The 22298-nt window shown below is 43.6% G+C and overlaps 2 pseudogenes; both read left to right on the top strand.

The window, feature by feature from the left end:
* The first annotated feature begins 13077 nt into the window (after nucleotides 1-13077).
* Nucleotides 13078-13626, top strand: LOC147465416 (uncharacterized; annotated as a pseudogene).
* A 2888-nt stretch (nucleotides 13627-16514) lies between these two features.
* LOC147465415 (uncharacterized) lies at nucleotides 16515-17524 on the top strand (annotated as a pseudogene).
* Nucleotides 17525-22298: the final 4774 nt, after the last annotated feature.

The raw sequence follows: 22298 nt of genomic DNA, 5'->3' as shown, positions 1-22298 counted from the left end.
AAAAGCAGTTTTAGCTTGGTCCTCTAATGCAATTGTGATTTGATTGTAACCAGAGTACCCATCTAAAAAGCTATAAGCTTCCTTGCCCGCAACTCTTTCAAGCACATGTTCTGAATATGGCAAGGGATAATGATCTCTCCTAGTAGCTGCATTAACTTTCTTGAGGTCCACGCACACTCTTAGTTTCCCATTCTTTTTTGGCACAATGACTATTGGAGAAACCCATTCTGAGTGCTCAATAGGGCATATGAATCCACATTGGATAAGTTTTTCAATCTCCTCTTGTACAATTTTGGCGTACTTAGGATTCATTGGATAGGGTCGTTGCTGGACGGGTTTAGCAGTGTTGATCATGGGAATTGTATGTTGCACCACAGAAGGTGGAACGCCCTTCATGTCATGATATGTCCAAGCAAAGATATCCTTGTATTCCTTGAGGAGCTCCTTAAGTACAGCCTCTTCAGTTTCAGTAAGGTCTTGAGCAATAAAGACTGGTTTAGACTCCTCACTTGGTTCTGCTAATTTTATCTCTTTAACTACCGCTGGACCATCATAGACTCCACTGCTTTCATTGGTAGGTATTCGTTGGGCCTTGGCATACACAACCTTTCGCTCCCCCGTGGTATAAGATTTAAAATGTTCAGGAGTCGTATGTAAGTCAGCAGGCTCTTGTCCTGACGGAAACCTTTCTTTTAGTTCTGCCTCCTTTTGTTGTTGTGCTAACTCTCGGTTTTGACGTCTTCTTATAGTTCGACTCAATTTCGGCTCTGTAACCTCCAATTGAGCGAGGTCAATGGGTCGCGGGCTGCACCAATTGACACTCTGGAGATGTTCACCCCAATTGTCTACTAGCTTTCGATGAGCATCACATGCCCCTAGATAGCTAAGCCATTATGCAGTAGATCTTTCCTTGTTTATCCTAGCTCTCACATTTGCTCGATATCGTCGTCTCTTATATGACCTTTGTTTTTTGTTAATGTTTTGATTTTGGTAAATGTTTGAACTCGACTCGCTTGATAGGTCTTCGCTTGTATCTTCTTCACTCTCATCTAAATTACTATAGATGGTCGTACTAGACCTTGAGTGTTCAGTTTCTATACTTGGTGAGTAGCGTTAAATGGTAACCGTGCATTTGCACTACATTTCTACTCAAATGTATATATTTTTTACCAAAGTTTTAACTTAGTGTTCATTCTCTCTTTCCGTAATAACCTTTTTCCATACAAACACCTTACCCTTCTTAGATCTTTATGCATTTACATCATATTTCTCTCTTCATGCTAAATTTAAATAGTAAACTTAATCCTACTCTCCTAGTTTTTTACTGTATATTCTTTTAACTAATTATCTTTACTAATTTAAATAGCTATCTACATCCCATAATTTGTAAATAAATAATTTATGGGCACTTATCTTACCCATCTTCTCTCAAGGGTAGGGTTAACCTTGTAGGCCTTCCCTTCCCCACCACTATGTGACCCAAGTCTTGGATCATTTACTTGTGCTGGTCAACAAATCTTAAATATAATGTATATCCCCAATAATCAAACTTTATTGGAGCCCACCTCATTTGTTTAAGGTGGATTCTCTTTTGAAAAAGCATGCTACACCTTGGATGCATGCTAAAGGGGCCCCTACAAGGAGACTTTGTTCAAAAGGTGTTTTGGATGCATCTTGAACGCCTTAGCTCGTGGGTATACTTGAGGAACACTCCAAAATCAGCTTAAACACTTTGAGAAGGTCAACTTTGCCTTTTACAACACCCAATTCTGAGTTACAGGCTAAAAGTTATGGTGAAAACAAGGTGCTGCGGACACTGTTACTGCAGGTCAAAGTTACAATCAGGTAAACCACAAAGGTGAAAAGTTTTCTTGACTTCTTCAACATTCTAAAATACCAATGGGGAGTTAAAAACCACTTGCATGTGGAGGGGTCGGCTCAAGATGCTTCCAAAGACACAACAAACAAGATGGGGACACTCTGCAGGGGCCACTGGAGGGACATCATGGTGGGGCCCACATACATTATCAATCCTTATGGAACCTCCACGACCTAAAAGGCTATTTTTAATGAAAAAATAAGTCCCTTATTTGGATAATTGAAGGAATGGTCAAAAGGGAACCTAACTATGGTTAATTCCTACCCTAGTCAAGTTTAACCTAACCCAAGGTCTTGTACAACTATAAAAAGGCCCTTTGGCAAAGCACAAAAACACACACACCTACTCCATTGCTGCAAATAAGCCCCTCTAAGGTTAGGGAAGCCCCAATCTCTCTCTCCTCTCGTCTCCCTATCCATTTCCTAAGCTCGCTATCATAAGCGGCACCATAGAGAGAGCATCAATATGCTATTGCTACCATTCTCTTGCAAACATTTCTCTTATCATACTCATCCCTAAATAAGGATTGTAGATTCTATAAGAGAGCAAGGATATCAAGTTCAATGATCTATCTCATGGTTTGATCAACAAATTGTTGCAATTGGGGTGTCGTCGTCACACTTTTGCTCTAAACGCATGTAAAATTGGTAAGCCTATCTTTGGTTGCTTCTCATATTTTGTGCTCATTGGGTTGCTTGTTTGTTGAGAAAGTTTTTTGTGCACCATGGTGTCTATTTGCTTGGCTTCTCTCCTTATGCTGTGTGTAAGTAAGTCTTGGGGCTGCATAGATGGAGAAGAGCTCTCTATGCATGCCGCCTTATGTGTGTAAGTAGTCTCTTCTTTTGGGAAAGGAAAGGAGTTGCCAAGTATTTGTATATTGTGATGTTTTGAGTTTTGAGGTTTTGTGATTGCTTTTCTTAGAAGTATATGAGCACTAATATGGTGAAGGTCAATCTTTGCATGTGAGTTTGTGCAACGTTCAAAGGGATTGCTTAAGGAGTGTGTGTTGAATGGTTGAAGGGCATTTTGTGTTGAAGCACATAAGGAAGGTGTGTGTGTGTGTGTGTGTGTGTGTGTATGGTTTGTTTTGGTTTCCTTCTTTCTCCATAAAAGAGGGTGGTGCCCCTAAGAAATATGTGTGTGTAGGGTCTCACGGAGTGGTTGTCTGGTGGGAGCCTTGAGTTGAGCCCCATCTCAAAAATCCGCTCTCATAAAAAGTGGTGCCCCCACTGAGGAACTTTCCTAATTGCCTTCTATTCTCCTCATGAACAATAGAGTTACACCATATGCTTTTCATTTTTCACAACGCATCAGAATTAACATTTGTGTAGATCGCAATTTTTTTTACTAACAACGCATTGTTTTTATGTTTGGAGCAGAAAGACTTGGTGAAATCTTGGCATCTCCAAATCCCATCATTCTTCCATTCATTAATTATGATGATTCATTTGATGTCCATGTTTTTATTTTGTTTTGAGGCAGGGACAAGAGGCGCTTAGATAGCGATCCACTCAAAGGAAACTTTCTTCAAGAGAAAGAAAAAGGAGAACACATTGTTACATGAACCAACCTGGAGCTGTTTCTCCTTTTACACCCATAGCTCGTCAATCTGTGCACATCATAATTACTACAAAATTTAGATTTCAAGCAACCATTAGGAGAATTTTTGGACCCACTCGCCTTAATGAAATTAATGCCTCAATCAACCCTTTTATTTTGCCTATGATAAATTATGAACTAACACTTGATGTATATATTTTCATTTTGATGTGATCACTCATCGTAGTCAAAACTTTGTGGTACACAAACCTCCTTGTATTGTAAAAATGTCAAGCACTTTTCCTACCTTTCATTCTAAAAATGGTGAGGATGCACAAGAATTTCTGGATAATTTGGAGATGGCACACCTCATCTCTGGGAGAGATCAAGAAGAGGTAAAGCTGCGTGCTTTTCCACTCGTTCTCAAAGGGGAGGCTAAGGCATGGTACAAGGCCTTGCAACCTCAAAAAAAAACCAATTGGGAGAGGCTACGTGCAATGTTTCTTGCCAAATTTGGGCAAGGAGATACTCCAGAGGGTCTTTGGAAGTGTCTACTTCAACATAAACAGGTATTCCTTGAAGACTACCCATCTTATGAGGCCATTTTCCTTAACCTATGGGATAGATGGGAGGCTACCTTACAAAACCAAGGTGGTGCACCAAACTTTCTAAAGAAAGATAGGTTCATGGATGGCTTGTATCCAATTTTGAAGACCAAGGTAGAGTTAAAATTCCCATCAACATTTGAGGAAGCACGTGAGGTAGCCATGGTCAAATTCAAGAAGTTAAATTTTCAAGCACATAGAACAAGGGACCTAAATGAAGTCATTGAGAGGGATTCTTCACCAAGCATGGGAGCACAAGTTAGGGGCTCTCTTGCCCAAACTTGACAAATAGGGGAAGGATCACAACAAGAGATCTTGCAAAGATTAACTCAACAACTAGAGAGTCTCACCTTGAATCTAGTGCAGGGCCTACCCCAACAACGACAACCAAGAGAAGGGAATCGCAATCAACGACGTCAAGCACAAGAGTTGAGATGCTGGAATTGCAACGAAGTTGGTCATGGCATGTATAATTGCCCTCACCCTCGAAGGCTTCCAGGGGACATATACCCTCCTAGACCCCCTCCGCTCATGGTTCAGCAAGAGCATGCTCAAGCCCCGCAAATTCTTCGTCGACCACCACCACCTCCAGTAGCAAACATCCCTCCTGTCCCACCAGTGGAGGAAGAGAGAGGAATAAACGTCATAACGCTAGAAGAGGAGATAGAGGTGAGCCCTATACATTTTGATGTTATGCCAGCAGAAAAGCGCACAAGAGCACACAACAAGGATGAAGACACAAGGAATGAAGAGTCAGAACCTGCAAGGAAGGAGAGGAAGAAAAAGTCAAAGAAGGAGGAAGGAGGCAAGAAGCAGAGGTCAAGGCGAAGGGAGATCGGCATCAACGATTTTCCATTAGGAAAGAATATGGAACCCTACAACATCTTAGAAGATCTGCAAACTCAAAAGCCCAATATTTCTTGGCCTCAACTCCTACATCTATCACCCAAGGTGAGAAAGCACTGGTCCAAACTTGTAAGCACAAGACTCCCAAGAAAGAAAGAAAAGGTGACAGTAAAGGCATTGACTTCAAAGCCACAACAAGATGTGGAACCTATTGTAGATGCTTATGTAAGGGGTAGGAAGGTATCCAATGTGTATGTTGATGGTGGAGCACAAATGTGTGTGATCACGGAAAGAGCCATGAATAGACTAGGGCTTGAAATCACTAAATCCTCTAATTGTCAAGCTAGGCTGGCCAACAATGCAAGTGTGAAGTGCCTAGGGATCATCAAGAATGTAAAAGTTTTTGTATGTAATATAGATGCACGTGTGGACATGTATGTTATGCCAGCCAAGGGGGAGGGCTATCCCATCATCCTAGGGAGGCCTTGGCTCATTGCTGTGAATGCAGATAAAAAATGGGGACGAGGACAATTGATTCTCAAAAAGGGGCAACATGTAGTATACGATTGGCATGAAGGAAAGCAGCTCGACATCAACTATGAGACCACGGCTGATGAAGAAAGTGAAGAGAGTTTTGGCTCAAGCGACGAGGAAAGTTCAACCACTACATCCAATAGCGAAGAAGAATCATCTTTGGAGGTAATGGGAATCATCTTCAACACATCAAAAACTCCATCAATAGAGGTTGACCCAACAAAGGAGCAAACAAAGGATGACAAAGGTGACCACAAGCACTTTGAAGACTTTGAGAGGATGCTTGCAAAAGATCTTACCCATGAGGAGAAGCGGTCCTACATCGATATGCTCAAGAGGTATCCCAATTTGTTTATCACTGATTACTCACAAATTAGAGGTGTGGATGCTATAGAGCCTGGCGTAGAATTAAAACTAGGTACTAAACCTGTGGCTCAAAAGCTAAGGCGCCTAGGAAAAATACAACAAGAGGCACTTTTGACAGAGGTTAACCGACTCCTCAAAGCTGGTTTCATTTACCCTGTCTCTAACTCTGAGTGGGTGTCCCCAATTGTAGTAACTCCTAAAAAGAACGGAAAATGGAGGGTCTGTGTTGACTACAAACCACTCAATGCTGCAACAAAGAGGGATCATTTTCCTCTTCCTTTCCAAGATGAAATCTTAAACGAAGTAGCCGGCTATGAATGTTACACAGTGTGTGATGGGTATTCAGGGTATTTTCAAATCAGAATAGCAGAAGAAGATCAATTAAAAACCACTTTCATCACACCTTGGGGTTGCTTTGCCTATAGAGTGATGCCATTTGGGCTCACAAATGCTCCTAGTACCTTTATAAGGTTTACAACTCTTGTCTTTCAGCCCTTCTTTGGAAAGTCAATTAGGGTTTTTATGGATGACTTCTGTATCTATAGTAGCCAAAGACTTCATTGCCAAAAAGTTGAGGAGGGGCTTAGGAGGCTTCATCAATTTGGGGGATAGCTTAATCCTGAGAAGTGTCACATTGCAGAGTCACAAGTGGTATTGCTAGGTCACGTGGTTTCTTTGCAAGGAATTCAAGTGGATCCATCAAAAGTAAATGCTCTCTTGTCACTACAACCACCAACGACAACCAAGGAGCTCATGACTTTCAACCACAAAGTAAGGTACATGTCTCGTTTCATTCACCTTCTAGCAGAAGCTATTGCACCTTTGCACAAGCTAGCAAACAAACCCACATTTGAATGGAGAGAGGAACACGAATTATGCTTTACTGAAGTAAAGGGTATTCTCAACTCTCTTCCAATAATAATGCCACCAAATCCAAAGGATACATATTACATCACGCCAAGTGTAGGAATGGAGGCCATCGGTGTAGTTCTCATGCAAAAAGACCCAAAAACATGCTACATGAGGCCAGTATACTTTGCAAGCAAAGTCATGACTGCTGCAGAGAAGGGCTACACTGATATGGAGAAGGTGATATTCACAATTATGTTTGCGGTAAGAAAGTTCCGATCATATCTCTTACCTTCACCATTTGTCATTCTCACCATGGAAAACAATTTACCATATGTTGTGCAACACATGAGCCTCTCATCTAGGATAGCCAAATGGGTTCCAGAACTTCAAGAGTTCGAATACACTTTTCTTGTGGAAGATAGCACAAGGGCAGGTCTTGCAGACATTCTCACATACAAAGTGAGAGAAAGGAAAGAGTCACCAAAGGCAGGAGACAACGCTACACCACAAAATAATGAGGAGGAGATGGACAATGCACACATTTTGTGCTTTGATGGAGCTTACCGACGACAACACGATCAGGCAGCAGGGGGGGTTCTTATTCTAAGTCCACAAAGGGAAGTTCTTGTTAAGAAAGGTATCACCTTGGAAAATGTCCATTCTAATAATGAGGCTGAGTATGTCACCTTAAAGTTGAGGCTTGAAGAATGCAGAAAACTTGGCATCGAAAGACTTATAATAAGAGGTGATTCCTTACTAGTTATTAGGCAAATCCAAGGGATATGGAAGTGCAAGAACCCTACTCTAGTGGAATGGCTTAGACAGGTGAAGTCTTTGATAAAGAACTTTGAAGCTACACAGGTACAGCATGTTGTGAGAACCCTCAACAAGGAAGCAGATTATCTCGCCAATGAGAAACTTCAGATCATGGTGGGAGGTGTGAAGCTCTACGAACCAAAGTACCAAGGCCAAGAGGAATTGAAGGACATCATATTTTTCCTCCAAACTGGTGAGTGCCCTAAACACTTGGATAAAGTGCAAAGGCATAGGTTGGTAAAAAAGGCAACTCCTTACCAACTCATAGGAGATGATCTGTATCATAAAGGGAAAGATTTGGTGCTAAGAAGGGTGCCCTCTGTTCAAGAAATAGAGAAAATCCTCTTTTCATGCCATGATGATGTCTGTGGGGGTCATTTTTCTCATGATATTACAAACAGGAAGATTTTACAAGCAGGGTTTGTTTGGCCAAGTCTACACCGTGATGTCCAGCATTGGTGTAAGTCATGCAAAGGTTGTCAGATTGCTGGAAATCGACGACTCACTTACGAACCTCGAGTTCCAATAATTTCGTATGGTCCTTTTGAGAAGTGAGGTGTGGATGCAATAGGCCCCTTACCTCGCACATCTACCGGGAAGGTCTTCATCATTGTGGGAGTAGATTACATGACACGATGGGCGGAGGCAGCAAGTACAACACGAATTACAGCCGAGGAGGTATCAAAATTTATCTTTGATCACATATGCAGTAGATTCGGCACACCATTAGAGATTTTGTCAGATCGTGGTCCAGGGTTTAGAGCAGAGCTGCTAGGTAATCTTTTGACAAAGTTAAAAGTCAAACATTTGCATTCTACACCTTACTACCCTCAGTGCAATGGGTTGGTTGAAAAGGTGAATGGAATGATATGTAAGATCATTTCTAAGCAGGTTACAGATCGACCAAACGACTGGGATCGTCATTTGACCGCGGCTCTATGGGCATACAGAACATCTTTCAAGGTATCCACTCAATTCACTCTTTTTCATTTGGTATATGGACAGGAGGCACTCCTTCCTATTGAGGTGGAGATTGCAAGCCTACGCATTCTCTCACGGGGAGCAAAGAGGCCAAGAGAAGCTTTGCAGGAAAGAATTTTAGATCTTCAACGACTTGAGCTTGATAGAGAAGAGTCCATCGACTATTACATTGCCCAAGCCCCAAGCCAAAGGGACAAAATCAACAAGAAGCTCAGGGGGAAAGGATTGAAGGAAGGTATGTTGGTTCTTCGCTATGATAACCGACTTGATACTCGACTGGACAAAAAGTTTTTGCAAACATGGGAGGGACCTTTCATGATAAAAACAAAGTTTGGGAATGGTAGTTACAGATTAGCAGATTTATCAGGAAAACTCCACAAGACCAGAGTCAATGGATGGAGATTAAAGCCCTACTTTCAACGTATCAATCCGTTGATAGGAAGTCATCTACCTACATCGTCTAAGCTCCAAATTGGCATGGCTCCCTTCGGCTTGGCAAATGCTCCACCTATTTTTAAAGCTTTGATGTGCAAAGAAGAACCAGCCTTGGAATCTCAACATACCCAAGGCAACCCTCCCATCTCCAATTTATGGGATTGAGGTAATGAAAAGCAGGTCTAATGGAGTAAAAGAGTGTATATCACTCCTCCTTTTTTTAGAAAAATAAGAAAAAAAAGAAAAAAGAAAGAAAAGAAAAAAAGAAAAAAAAGAAAAAAAAGAAAAAGAAAAAGAAAAAGACAAAAAAACTCTTTTGTTTCATCTAGGAGCATGAATGATCCTAGATGAAGGGGGAGGGCTAATATGAGTAGCGTTAAATGGTAACCGTGCATTTGCACTACATTTCTACTCAAATGTATATATTTTTTACCAAAGTTTTAACCTAGTGTTCATTCTCTCTTTCCGTAATAACCTTTTTCCATACAAACACCTTACCCTTCTTAGATCTTTATGCATTTACATCATATTTCTCTCTTCATGCTAAATTTAAATAGTAAACTTAATCCTACTCTCCTTGTTTTTTACTGTATATTCTTTTAACTAATTATCTTTACTAATTTAAATAGCTATCTACATCCCATAATTTGTAAATAAATAATTTATGGGCACTTATCTTACCCATCTTCTCTCAAGGGTAGGGTTAACCTTGTAGGCCTTCCCTTCCCCACCACTATGTGACCCAAGTTTTGGATCATTTACTTGTGCTGGTCAACAAATCTTAAATATAATGTATATCCCCAATAATCAAACTTTATTGGAGCCCACCTCATTTGTTTAAGGTGGATTCTCTTTTGAAAAAGCATGCTACACCTTGGATGCATGCTAAAGGGGCCCCTACAAGGAGACTTTGTTCAAAAGGTGTTTTGGATGCATCTTGAACGCCTTAGCTCGTGGGTATACTTGAGGAACACTCCAAAATCAGCTTAAACACTTTGAGAAGGTCAACTTTGCCTTTTACAACACCCAATTTTGAGTTACAGGCTGAAAGTTATGGTGAAAACAAGGTGCTGCGGACACTGTTACTGCAGGTCAAAGTTACAATCAGGTAAACCACAAAGGTGAAAAGTTTTCTTGACTTCTTCAACATTCTAAAATACCAATGGGGAGTTAAAAACCACTTGCATGTGGAGGGGTCGGCTCAAGATGCTTCCAAAGACACAACAAACAAGATGGGGACACTCTGCAGGGGCCACTGGAGGGACATCATGGTGGGGCCCACATACATTATCAACCCTTATGGAACCTCCACGACCTAAAAGGCTATTTTTAATGAAAAAATAAGTCCCTTATTTGCATAATTGAAGGAATGGTCAAAAGGGAACCTAACTATGGTTAATTCCTACCCTAGTCAAGTTTAACCTAACCCAAGGTCTTGTACAACTATAAAAAGGCCCTTTGGCAAGCACAAAAACACACACACCTACTCCATTGCTGCAAATAAGCCCCTCTAAGGTTAGGGAAGCCCTAATCTCTCTCTCCTTTCATCTCCCTATCCATTTCCTAAGCTCGCTATCATAAGCGGCACCATAGAGAGAGCATCAATATGCTATTGCTACCATTCTCTTGCAAACATTTCTCTTATCATACTCATCCCTAAATAAGGATTGTAGATTCTATAAGAGAGCAAGGACATCAAGTTCAATGATCTATCTCATGGTTTGATCAACAAATTGTTGCAATTGGGGTGTCGTCGTCACACTTTTGCTCTAAACGCATGTAAAATTGGTAAGCCTATCTTGGCAGCTTCTCATATTTTGTGCTCATTGGGTTGCTTGTTTGTTGAGAAAGTTTTTTGTGCACCATGGTGTCTATTTGCTTGGCTTCTCTCCTTATGCTGTGTGTAAGTAAGTCTTGGGGCTGCATAGATGGAGAAGAGCTCTCTATGCATGCCGCCTTATGTGTGTAAGTAGTCTCTTCTTTTGGGAAAGGAAAGGAGTTGTCAAGTATTTGTATATTGTGGTGTTTTGAGTTTTGAGGTTTTGTGATTGCTTTTCTTAGAAGTATATGAGCACTAATATGGTGAAGGTCAATCTTTGCATGTGAGTTTGTGCAACGTTCAAAGGGATTGCTTAAGGAGTGTGTGTTGAATGGTTGAAGGGCATTTTGTGTTGAAGCACATAAGGAAGGTGTGTGTGTGTGTGTGTGTGTGTGTGTGCATGGTTTGTTTTGGTTTCCTTCTTTCTCCATAAAAGAGGGTGGTGCCCCTAAGAAATATGTGTGTGTAGGGTTTCATTCACTGCAAACAAGCTAACGACTACTAATTGTGCAAAGACTGTGTGCAAACAGAAAACACAACATTATGCAGAAATCACAGAACTTGTAGACAATACAGAAATTAACAACTTGTAGAAAAACAACTCATTCCTCTTCCTCTTCCTCTTCTTTCCTACTACAAACAACTCATAGGAGAAGCACAAAGTGCCTCTTGGGCTTAGTGCAAGGCGATTCCCTGGCAGCGGCGCCAAAAATGTGCGCTCCTTGCCGCACTGTCGAAGCAAGGGACTTGCCGATACACCGTGTGCGAGCCACAAATGGCTCCAAGCACACAACAAGACTAATCTAGCAAGCTCAAGAGAGCAAAGGGTGTGTCACTCACCGCTCTACGCTCGCCTTCGTGGTGGATTCCTCGCCGCGATGAAGAAGAAGCTGCAGTCGTGCCGCGCTCAACCGCTTCGCCGTCGCCGTGCCTTCGTAGCAATGCTCGATCACACTCTCTCTCTCTCTCTCTCACATACACACGCACACAAGGAGGTGAAGAAGAAGAAGATGGAGATGGAGATGGAGCAAGAGCACTCTTCTATTGCACAAATGAGAGAATGAATGAATTTTAGGTTTAGTTGGCTTTTATATGAGCTCACCCCATTCACACTTGGGCGCCCATGCTTAGCCAACTAATCCCTTGAATGTCCCAGTTAGAGTGCGCCTCTCATCGGCGATCACTCTTACCCTTTTCCTATTGGTCCGACAAGCCCGGTACCTAACTCTACCAAATACATAATACACGTCCGTCGTAGGTGATGGGGTGTCCGTGAGCCGTGAGGGTTAACAAGGCCAGACTTGAGCTACACAGTAGGCTTGGAGAGTCAGTTCCTGCAGCTTCCGAGGAAGCCACATTTGGATGGAGTACGACGCACACTTCGGTATGTGCAAGGGACTGTTGACTACGCATTGTTCTATGTAGCAGAGGTGCCATTAGCATTGTATGGGTATACAGATGCAGATTGGACAGGTAGCATTGTTGATAGGAGATCTACGAGTGGCTTAATGTTCTCTTTTGGGAATGTTGTTGCTACTTGGAGCAACAAAAAGCAGCCTACGGTTGCTGTATCGAGCACAGAGGCCGAGTACAGAGGTGCAGCAGTTGCGGCGTGCGAGGTAGCTTGGCTACGTACATTACTTGAGGACTTGGGAGTGCAGGTGGACCAGTAGATTGTCATCCATTGTGACAACCTCAGCAGCATGCAGTTGGCTAGGAACCCAGTGTTCCATGCCAGGACCAAGCACATAGAGGTCCATTACCACTACGTTCGAGAGCGAGTGTTGGCGGGCGACATCGACTTGGTCTACGTCAGCACAGAGGAGCAGATAGCGGATATCTTTACCAAGGCCCTCGGAGCTGAGAAGCTTCGACATTTCCGGACTATGCTTGGACTCTGCGACATGCAGAGCTCGAGGGGGAGTGTTCAGATGTCGAGGTCTACATCTTGAGTTGGCATCCACTACGGGTCTTGGCCGCTTACGGCATTTACTCACTGGCGCATTAGGTGACCGACACGGAGGATCTCTGCTAGTGATTCTACAACTGGACTACACTTATAGTGCCAGCCTAGTACGCTTCTAGCGAGTTCACACTTAGTGACCGCATGTACATATGTACTACTTTTCAGCTTTAGCACTTAGTCATTTTGAACTCTCTTTTCTTATCGCAGTAGAAGAAGAAGCTTTCCATCTCTGTGTGCTTTGTGCTTGTCTTGTGTAGCTCTCTTGCATCCTTATTATTTACAGTCCTCTGGTAAAGGATTCACAAATCCTGACCATTAATAGCTAGGGTTTCCAGGCCTGGTTCGATGGATCAGGTGTGATGCGATTAGAGGACTCAACCTCCCCTCAGCTGATGTGTTCTGCGAGACAACGGACGACTAAGTATGTTGTCTAGATAGTATGGGCATGTGGGTTGTTGTCAGTAGGAACTGGCACCCTGGTCGTAATCACTGTACTCACTCGATACACGGGAGAGCTACCCATTGAAGTGCAGAGAAGCGGCAAGTTTTTGACTAATTTTTTTTTTAGGACCTTGAGCCAAACGGTGGTAGTGATCGATAGTGGGCCTCAAGGCAGGCAACTTTGCGAGATTCGTGTATGTGAAAGCAAGGGTATGATGCATCATGGCTGGGGTTCCGCAACTGGGTTGTTGGCTTCTTTGGCCCACTCATGTGGAAAGGCTGAATATTGGAAGGATGCCGTATGGGAACCGGGAGAAGGGAATAATGCTGGGATGCACCCGATTATGGAATGACCCGCATGCGTGGAGGTGCTAAGATGACAGCACAGTGGAACATGCTGGGCAGATGCAAGGTTGAGCCCAAAGGATTAGAGCCATTTTCTAGTCTTGGTAAATGAGAGGTAAAAATAGAGGTGTTGCTCCTAATGGATCAGCAGGGGCTGGTTCGAATGCACACCACAGATGGCCATGAGATTTTTCCTAAATGAGGTGAATTACCAGAGGATGCGAGGCGTCTTGCGATACATCGGTCTACCCCCTCGATGTTCAAGATGACATGGATAGGTGATATTCGGGCTAGAGAGCCGAGTGAGATGCAGGGATATAATAAAGTTTGTTTGTTGGTGGGTGCGCAATTGTACGTGGATAAAGATGTATTGAACCACCATTTTTCGGATATGGCACCTGGGCCGAGGTGCCCGCTCGTAAAGGATTCACAAATCTTGGCCATTAATAGCTGGGGTTTCCAGGCCTGGTTCGACGGATCAGGTGTGATGCGATTAGAGGACTCAACCTCCCCTCAGTTGATGCATCCCGCAAGACAGCGGACGGCTAAGTATGTTGTCCAGATGGTATGGGAATGTGGCCTGTTGTGTCAGTAGGAACTGGCACCCTGGTTGTAATAATTGTACTCACCGGTTACACCGGAGAGCTACCCATTGAAGTGCAGAGATGGGGCAAGTTTTTGATTGATTTCTTTTTTAGGACCTTGAGACAAACGGTGGTAGTGACCGATAGTGGGCATCAGGGCGGGCAACTTTGCGAGATTCGGGTATGTGAAAGCAGCGGTATGATGCATCATGGCTAGGGTTCTGCAACGGGGTCGTTGGCTTCTTCAGCCCGCTCATGTGGAAAGGCTGAATATTGGAAGGATGCCGTATGGGACCCAGGAGAAGGGAACCAATGCTGGGATGCGCCCGATTATGGAATGACACGCATGCGCAGAGGTGCTGAGATGACAGCACAGTGGAACATGCTGGGCAGATGCAAGGCTGAGCCCGAAGGATTAGAGCCGTTTTCTGGTTTTGTAAACGAGAGGTAAAAATACAGGTGTTGCTCCTAATGGATCAGCAGGGTCTGGTTCGAAGCAGGGGCTGGTTTGAATGCAGGCCACAGATGGCCATGAGATTTTTCCTCAACGAGGTGAATTACCAGAGGATGCGAGGTGTCTTACGATACATCGGACTACCCACCCTGTTGTTTGAGATGATATGGACAGGTGATATTCGGGCTAGAGAGCTGAGTGAGATGCCGGGATATAATAAAGTTTGGTCCAAAATTTTCCTCAAAAATGTCAGTACTTCGGGGTTTTGGGATATAGAACCCACAGTTTGTTTCATGCTCGTTTGTTGGTATTGGAACGTGATGCTCATTGGAAGCAGCATGGAACATGGCAGCCAGTTGGCTGGTATGGAAGGATGGGGGTCTCAGACCCGCCTAACTAACAGTGCGAAAGGAGGGGAAGTTGTTTCTGATACCCTGGGTGGGGGCTCTATGGTGCTTATTAAAGTGGCCTGCTGTAGAAGTCATGGATGGCGACCTGGGCTGTCTAGGTTTGTGGATAGAGAGCCCCCTGGCGGGTTACTCAATGGGGCTGAGCAAGGCTTGCTGATGGTGAAGTTATGCGAGTTGGCTAGTAGGTATAATGGGAAAGACAACAAAGGTCTCGTAGTCAAGAAGATCGACCTTTGAATGCTATTAATCGAAAAGGCGAATGTGCAGAATGGCATGGTGTGGGATTTGAGAAAAAGGATTCAGAGTTGGATTGCTGGTGCATACAACTTGATTGCCTGGCTATTCTCTCTCTCTCTCACTCTCTCTCTCTCTCTCTACCATGTGTTCCACTTGAGGTCTCAAACGTGCAATCAATTTACGCTTGTCCAATCTTTGAGGGATTGCAAATGCCATATATCATAGCTAGCCACAGACCCTAGTGATAGGAGGTTGGGTATATTCTTACTTAAGGCTGCTCCAGAATTTCTCTTGATGTGAAGCCGAACACAAGGTTTGATGCTTGAGTATCTAGTTGCTTGCACCTTGAAGGCATGTGTCTCTTTCATGTGTTTGAGAGAATTCATGATGAGAATGCTAGGTAGGGGCTGTTTGAAAAATGCACGCTTGGAAATGCATTGGTCACTTTGTATGCCACATGTGATGCCTTTATGAAAGAATGAAAAGTTATTGGTGAGCTTTTGTTGGCCCAACATGGTTGTGGCAAGGCCATTTTCACTAGATGTGCAAAAAAGGCCTCTTTTTGGGCAAATTGCTGATCTGGGCAATAAAATTAATGATGATATTGTTACTCAAGGGCTGTTGAAAAAACACATCATTCTTGGGAATGCCTTGGTTGACATGTATGCCAAATGTGGTGCATGCCAGAAAGCACAAAACATGCTTTGAGAGCTCTTTGTCTGGAACAGTGTCCCTTGCGGGTCATGCTTGCAATCATATGCAATTGCATCTATAAGGCATGTGGTACTAGGCAAAATACTTATCTCGCCAAAAACAAATCATGCTGATATTGTTAGTCAAGGGCTGTTGACAAAACACATCATTCTTGGGAATGCCTTGGTTGACATGTATGCCAGATGTGGTGCATGCCAGAAAGCATAAAACATGATCATACGTGCGAGCTTGGTTGTTGGTGAAGCCATATGCGTGCAATCTGTTCTGCTCTTAAGAAAATCCAGGTACAATTCTCTCTCTCTTGAATGGCTTGCGATGGGATGACCACTCTGCACAGGGCATGTAAATTGGTTGTGACAGCAGCAAACTGTTCGTGAGCAATTCCACGCACATCAAGGCAACACCATTCAGGTTGATCGCAACAAGAACTCGCCTTGTTAGGTAGGAGCAGGTTTTGATGCGTACGCAATTGTACGTGGATAAAGATGTATTGAATCACCAGTTTTTTGGAAATCGCATGCGAGGCGAGGTGCCCCATTGTAAAGGATTCACAAATCCTGGCCATTAATAGCTAGGGTTTCTAGCCCTGCCAGTTTGACGGATCAGGTGTGATGCAATTAGAGGACTCAACCTCCCCTCAGCTGATGTGTCTCGCGAGACGGCGGACGACTAAGTATGTTGTCCAGATGGTATGGGCACATGGTCTGTTGTCAGTAGGAACTGGCACCCTGGTCGTAGTCACTGTACTCACCCGATACATGGGAGAGCTACCCATTGAAGTGCAGGGGTTGGGCAAGTTTTTGACTGATTTTTTTTTAGGACCTTGAGCCAAATGGTGGCAGTGATCGATAGTGGGCCTTAGGGCGGGCAACTTTGCAAGATTCGGGTATGTGAAAGCAGGGGTATGATGCATCATGGCTGGGGCTCCGCAACCGGGTCGCTGGCTTCTTTGGCCCGCTCATGTGGAAAGGCTGAATATTGGAAGGATGTTGTATGGGCCCCAGGAGAAAGGAACCAATGTTGGGATGTGCCCAATTATGGAATGCCTGCATGCGTGGAGGTGCTGAGATGACAGCACAGTGGAACATGCTGGGTAGATGCAAGGATGAGCCCGAAGGATTAGAGCCGTTTTTTGGTCTTGGTAAACGAGAGGTAAAATACAGGTGTTGCTCCTAATGGATCAGCAAGGGCTGGTACGAATGCAGGTCACAGATGGCTATGAGATTTTTCCTCGACAAGGTGAACTACCAGAGGATATGAGGCGTCTTGCGATACATCAGACTACCACCCCAGTGTTCCAGATGACATGGACTTGTGATATCCAGGCTAGAGAGCTGAGTGAGATGTAGGGATATAATAAAGTTTGCTCTGAAATTCAGTACTTCGAGGTTTTGCGATATAGAACCCACAGTTCGTTTTATGCTCGTTTGTTGGTATTGGAACTTGATGCTCACTGGAAACAGCATGGAACAAGGCACCCAGTTGGCTGGTATGGAAGGATGGGTGTCTCGAACCTGCCTAACTAACGGTGTGAATGGAGGGGACGTTGTTTCTCATACCTTGGGCGGGGGCTCTATGGTGCTTATGAAAGTGGACTACTATAGAAGTCACGGATGGCAACCTACGCTGTCTGGGTTTGTGGATAGGGAGCCCCTTGGTGGGTTACTCAATGGGGTTGAGCAGGGCTTGTTAATGGTGTAGTTATGCGAGTTGGTTGGTAGGTATAATGGGAAAGACAACAAAGGTCTCGTAGTCAAGAGGATCGACCCCCGAACGCTATTAACCGGAAAGGTGAATGCGCAAAATGGTGTGGTGTGGGATCCGAGAAAAAGGATTCAAAGTTGGATTATGCATACAACTTGATTGCTTGGCTATTCATTTTGGTTGTAAGTGTGCTCCCACTAGTCTTCGATCAGGGAAAAGCTCGATGGGGAAGCTCATATCAGGTTGCCTCGAGGCCGGAGCAGGTGAGGTATGGATGCAAGCCATTCTGGGATGGAATGTGGATGGTTTTGGGAAATCAAACAGGCACTAGACAGTTGATGGGTTCCTCCTCGAGGAATCATTAGTCAAGAAAGTATGGCAATAGTGGAATATCAGGCTGAGCCAAGGGACCAGCGAATATCTATGCAGTGCAGTGGTATATGTCCGTAAGAATTGGATTGCATGTTGACTCGGGCAAGAAATGGCCGAGGGATTCCCCCTCGTCGAAGGGGACTAAGTGACACGCAAAAGAGCTATATTAGTGTGCATGAGAAGAATCAAAATGGTAGAGGCCAGAATGATAGGACTGAGGGATGTATTGCATTCATGGTGCGGTGTGATCTAGGTGTGGAAGCACGCAAAGATGCATGGGAAAAAAAAATGGCTGAGGCAAGGCCCTACTTGTTTTGCGGGAACGCGGGCTTAGTTGAAGGAGCTTGTTGTCATGGATTAGAGGAATGAGCTGATCCATCGTTTATCAGATACGAGATGTGTACCAAATCAGATCGCAAAGCTGATTCCTGGAAATGCACTAAAAAACATAAAGTGAATCTAGACCAAGTTCAATGATTAATGAATCTAGACCAAGTTCAGTGATTATGCACATTCTCTTGCTAGTTTTATTTCTAGATGGCCTGCCAACCACCACATTCCCAGATGAGCCGTTTGAAACTCTGAACGGTCTGTAGTGCGTCAATTTTGATTCGGCCTAATTCTTAGGCGATTCAATTGGTGCTCAATGTGAACACTTGTTGAATTGCAAAAGTAATTTGCTGGCCTAACCAGTAGCAAATACCAGTTTGGTCACTACAAGATGGTGTCCTAGCTGGACGTAACTTCATCCTATGTGAAAAATAGAATTGAAAAGGTTGATGTCCACCCAAAAACACAATTGCGAGGTGATAAAAACACCTGTCTCCATTGATTTTCAGCGTTCTTGTACGCTCTCGGCGTACGAGCACGTACGCTCCCTGCAGGGTTCCAAACGGTGTAAAGGGCATAATAACACGGAATGACCATTTTCAGGTCTCCGTTCCTCGTAAAACAGAGAAAGTAGTAGAAAAAATATGGTTGAAATCTGATAGAGGAACAAGATCGGCAAAGCGAACTGGTGTGGAAGGCAAGATTTAGGGTTGAAAAGATGAGCACTGCCTTCTTGTTGCAAAAATGGTACAGTTGTCCAAAAAGATAGCTCCCTAAGTCCATGTAGATGCTCTTGTGTAAGCAAGTTATCTGACATGTCCAAAGAGATAGAAATACACAGGTGTATTCAGGTGAGCCTGAAGGTAAAGTGAGAGTACAACCTCTAAAGCCAAGTCCTACTCTCTCTGACTATGAGATTCACCAATGCTCTTTCTGTACATGAAGGTCGCCATAGCTGGCTTCCTTCGTAAACGTACCGCTTCCTTAAGTTCCCCCCCCACAATAATTTAACCAAGGATCCCTTTTATACTCATTTTCCTTTGTCCGGCCACCTTACAATACCATCTGGTCCCGCTATCATCTACTCCCCATTTTTTTAACACATGCTTGTGTCCTCACAAGCAGCTTGATGGAAGTGAACCAATTGTCTGCATTTGAAGGAGCTTGTCGTGATGGACCAGAGGAATGAGTTGATCTGTCGTTTATCAGATACGAGATGTGTACCCGATCAGATTGCAAAGCTGATTCTTGGAAATGCACTAAAAAAACATAAATTGAATCTGCATCAAGTTCAGTGATTATGCACATTCTCTCACTAATTTTATTTCCAGATGGCCTGCCAACCAGATATATGAAATGGCCAACACATCCCAGATGAGCCTTTTGAAAATATGAAAGCTCTGTAGTGCGTCGATTTCTAAAGTTGATCCACCACATATCAGCTTATGGTATGATTTTTTGGTACTTATCAAATAAGTGACTTGATTCGGCCTAATTCTTAGGCGATTCAATTGCTACGTCAATGTGAACACTTGTTGAATTGCAAAAGTAATTTGCTGGCACTGGTGAATGCCAGATCAGATATCTGAAAAGTATCGATAGCCTGGTTGAACCCTATTGGTCTGCATCAAACACCCAAGGTGAAGCAGTAGCGTCGCTTCTGGGATGATAACCAACAACTTTGTATGTCTTTACCATTAGCATGCCCCGCTCAGTCCCATTGAGTAACCTGCTAGTAGGCTGCTTATCCACAAACCCAGGCAGCCCTCGTCGCCATCCGTGAATTCGACAGCCGTCCACTCTAACGAGCACCATATAGCATGTGCTCAAGGTGTGAGAAACAACTTCCCATCCATATGCATCATTAGTCAGGCGGGTCCAAGACCCCCATCTTCCCATGCCAGCCTCAATGCTTCTCCCACCGAGGATTAGGCTCCAATACAAGAAAACCAGCATAACAATAGCTATTCCTTACACTTTTGAGAAAAATTTCAGCCCAAACTTTCTTATATTCCTGCATCTTGCTTGAGTCTCTAGCCCGGATTACAGTAGTCCATGCTATCCGGTCCAGTAAGAAGGTCGTCTGCTGTCTCGCAGGACACCTCGAGAGAAATGGCATCCAGCCCTCTAAGTGCATCATATTTGGCCCGTCAAACCAGGCTCGAAAACTCCACCTGCCTACACCCAAGTTTCACGACTCTCACCAACGGGTCCCTCGTCGAGGGTACTATAGCCGAGAACTAGCTATTCGTGCTATCTCTAACACCATACATGTGCGTCCCCGATAGGACCTGCTCCTTCCACAATTGAATTGGATGCTCATGGCGACTAATCCCAGTGGCTGCTCCCACCGAGCATTAGGCTCTAATACAAGAAAACGAGCATAACAATAGCTCCAAGTTCGATAATCCAACATCCCCAATTCCTTACGCTTTTGAGAAAAATTTTGGCCCAAACTTTCTTATATTCCTGCATTTTGCTAGAGACTCAGGTTCCTTCAACCCCGCATACATCCCACTCGAGGACTCTCCGCATTTACTCCTTGTAGTACCAACATAATGCACATGCCACGATGTTGGAGCCCCATTTGTGAAACTGTTGTAATGAGGCCAATCTTGTAAAGCATATCAAATTCCCATTTTATGTCAAAGACGTCTTATCATTTTGATCCATTCGTCTGGGTCATGTAAAGATTAATCAGTTGTTCAGGACTCAGATTTGTTCCCACTTTGTAATAATGAGTAAGAGAACCCCATGTACATTTTTGAGCTAAGGTGACTAAAGTATAAAAGTCACCTTAGAACCATTTTTGAATAACATTGTTTTTGAATATTAATCCTGTGTCGTACGAGTCTGAGAGAGAGAGAGAGAGAGAGAGAGAGAGAGAGAGAGAGAGAGAGAGAGAGAGAGAGAGAGAGAGTCTTATCCTCTTCGCTACGTGCTTCTCCCTCACCAGATTCACGACGTGACTACACCATCATGGTAGTCTCTCCGAGAGCTACGCGCCCACGCCACGCATTCACATTTTCGAGCTGTTCGCGATCGATCCTTCCTCGAGGTTGTTTTGCTTGTAAGTAGCACAAACAGTGTCTGTTTTCAACAATCAAGTGCTTTATGGAATGAGAAAGAGATTAGCTACACATAGATACTCATGAACTTAAGTTTCGCCCACTTTTGGATTATGACCTGTTAGTCTATCGCGACTGTATTCGAGATAACTAGGGTTCAAATCTGGTGAGATTAGACTTATAGGTAAGTATATCCTAGTGAGAGGATGGTGCCTAGAAGGTTTGATGCGATTCCGAGTTCATTGGAAGTGTAAACGGTGTTGTGAGCGGTTAGGGATAGAGTGGGTTGCATTCTACCAGGGTTAGTGATTGATGCATCATAAAAGTGCGTATGTGTAGATTGGTCTCAGCCTGACAAGCTAACGAGATTGCCTACGTGTACCTACGGGTTAGTCGTGTCATCGGATGATAAGTATGTTGACTGTGTCGTGCTTGTGAGTATGAACATGGGAGTAGTTATGCCCTAAAACATTGGCGTCGTTGCCGGGGACACAAGACCTTAAGTAGGGAGATCTACGTCACTCGTGTGATGGTTAGCTTACTTTAGTTTTGACTAGAGAGAGCTTAAACTTTTAGAACAAGATCCAGGATAGAGTATCCTGAGGTCTAGTGGATAGCCAGGAAGCATGTGTCTTACCGAGGGTCTGCGACCAGTTAGATTTAGTTAAGTAGGATAATGTGGAGTTATGGTTTTTGGTTTTGAGTGCTTGTTATACTTGTGTAGAAATAGAGTAGAAAAACGCTGTAAAAACGCAAAAAACAAACAAAAAGAAGCAACAATAAGGCTGTTTGCTTGCCTTGAAAGCAAAACCCACACCATATACCCTTGAAGGGGGTGAAAAAAGTAGACATTGAAATTTATGATCCAACACTTGAGAAAACATAAAAATTGCGACCAAAACCAACAAAAAGAAACAGGTGATTGTCATAAGAAAACACTAAGTGAACCTAAAGAGGCCAAGAAGAGATATAACCATTAGCCTAGGGTAAACTGACTGTGT

Source organism: Adiantum capillus-veneris, chromosome 1, assembly GCF_014529385.1.
Source record: "Adiantum capillus-veneris isolate H3 chromosome 1, ASM1452938v2, whole genome shotgun sequence".
NCBI lineage: Eukaryota > Viridiplantae > Streptophyta > Polypodiopsida > Polypodiales > Pteridaceae > Adiantum > Adiantum capillus-veneris.
This window is presented reverse-complemented; position numbering and strand designations above follow the sequence as displayed.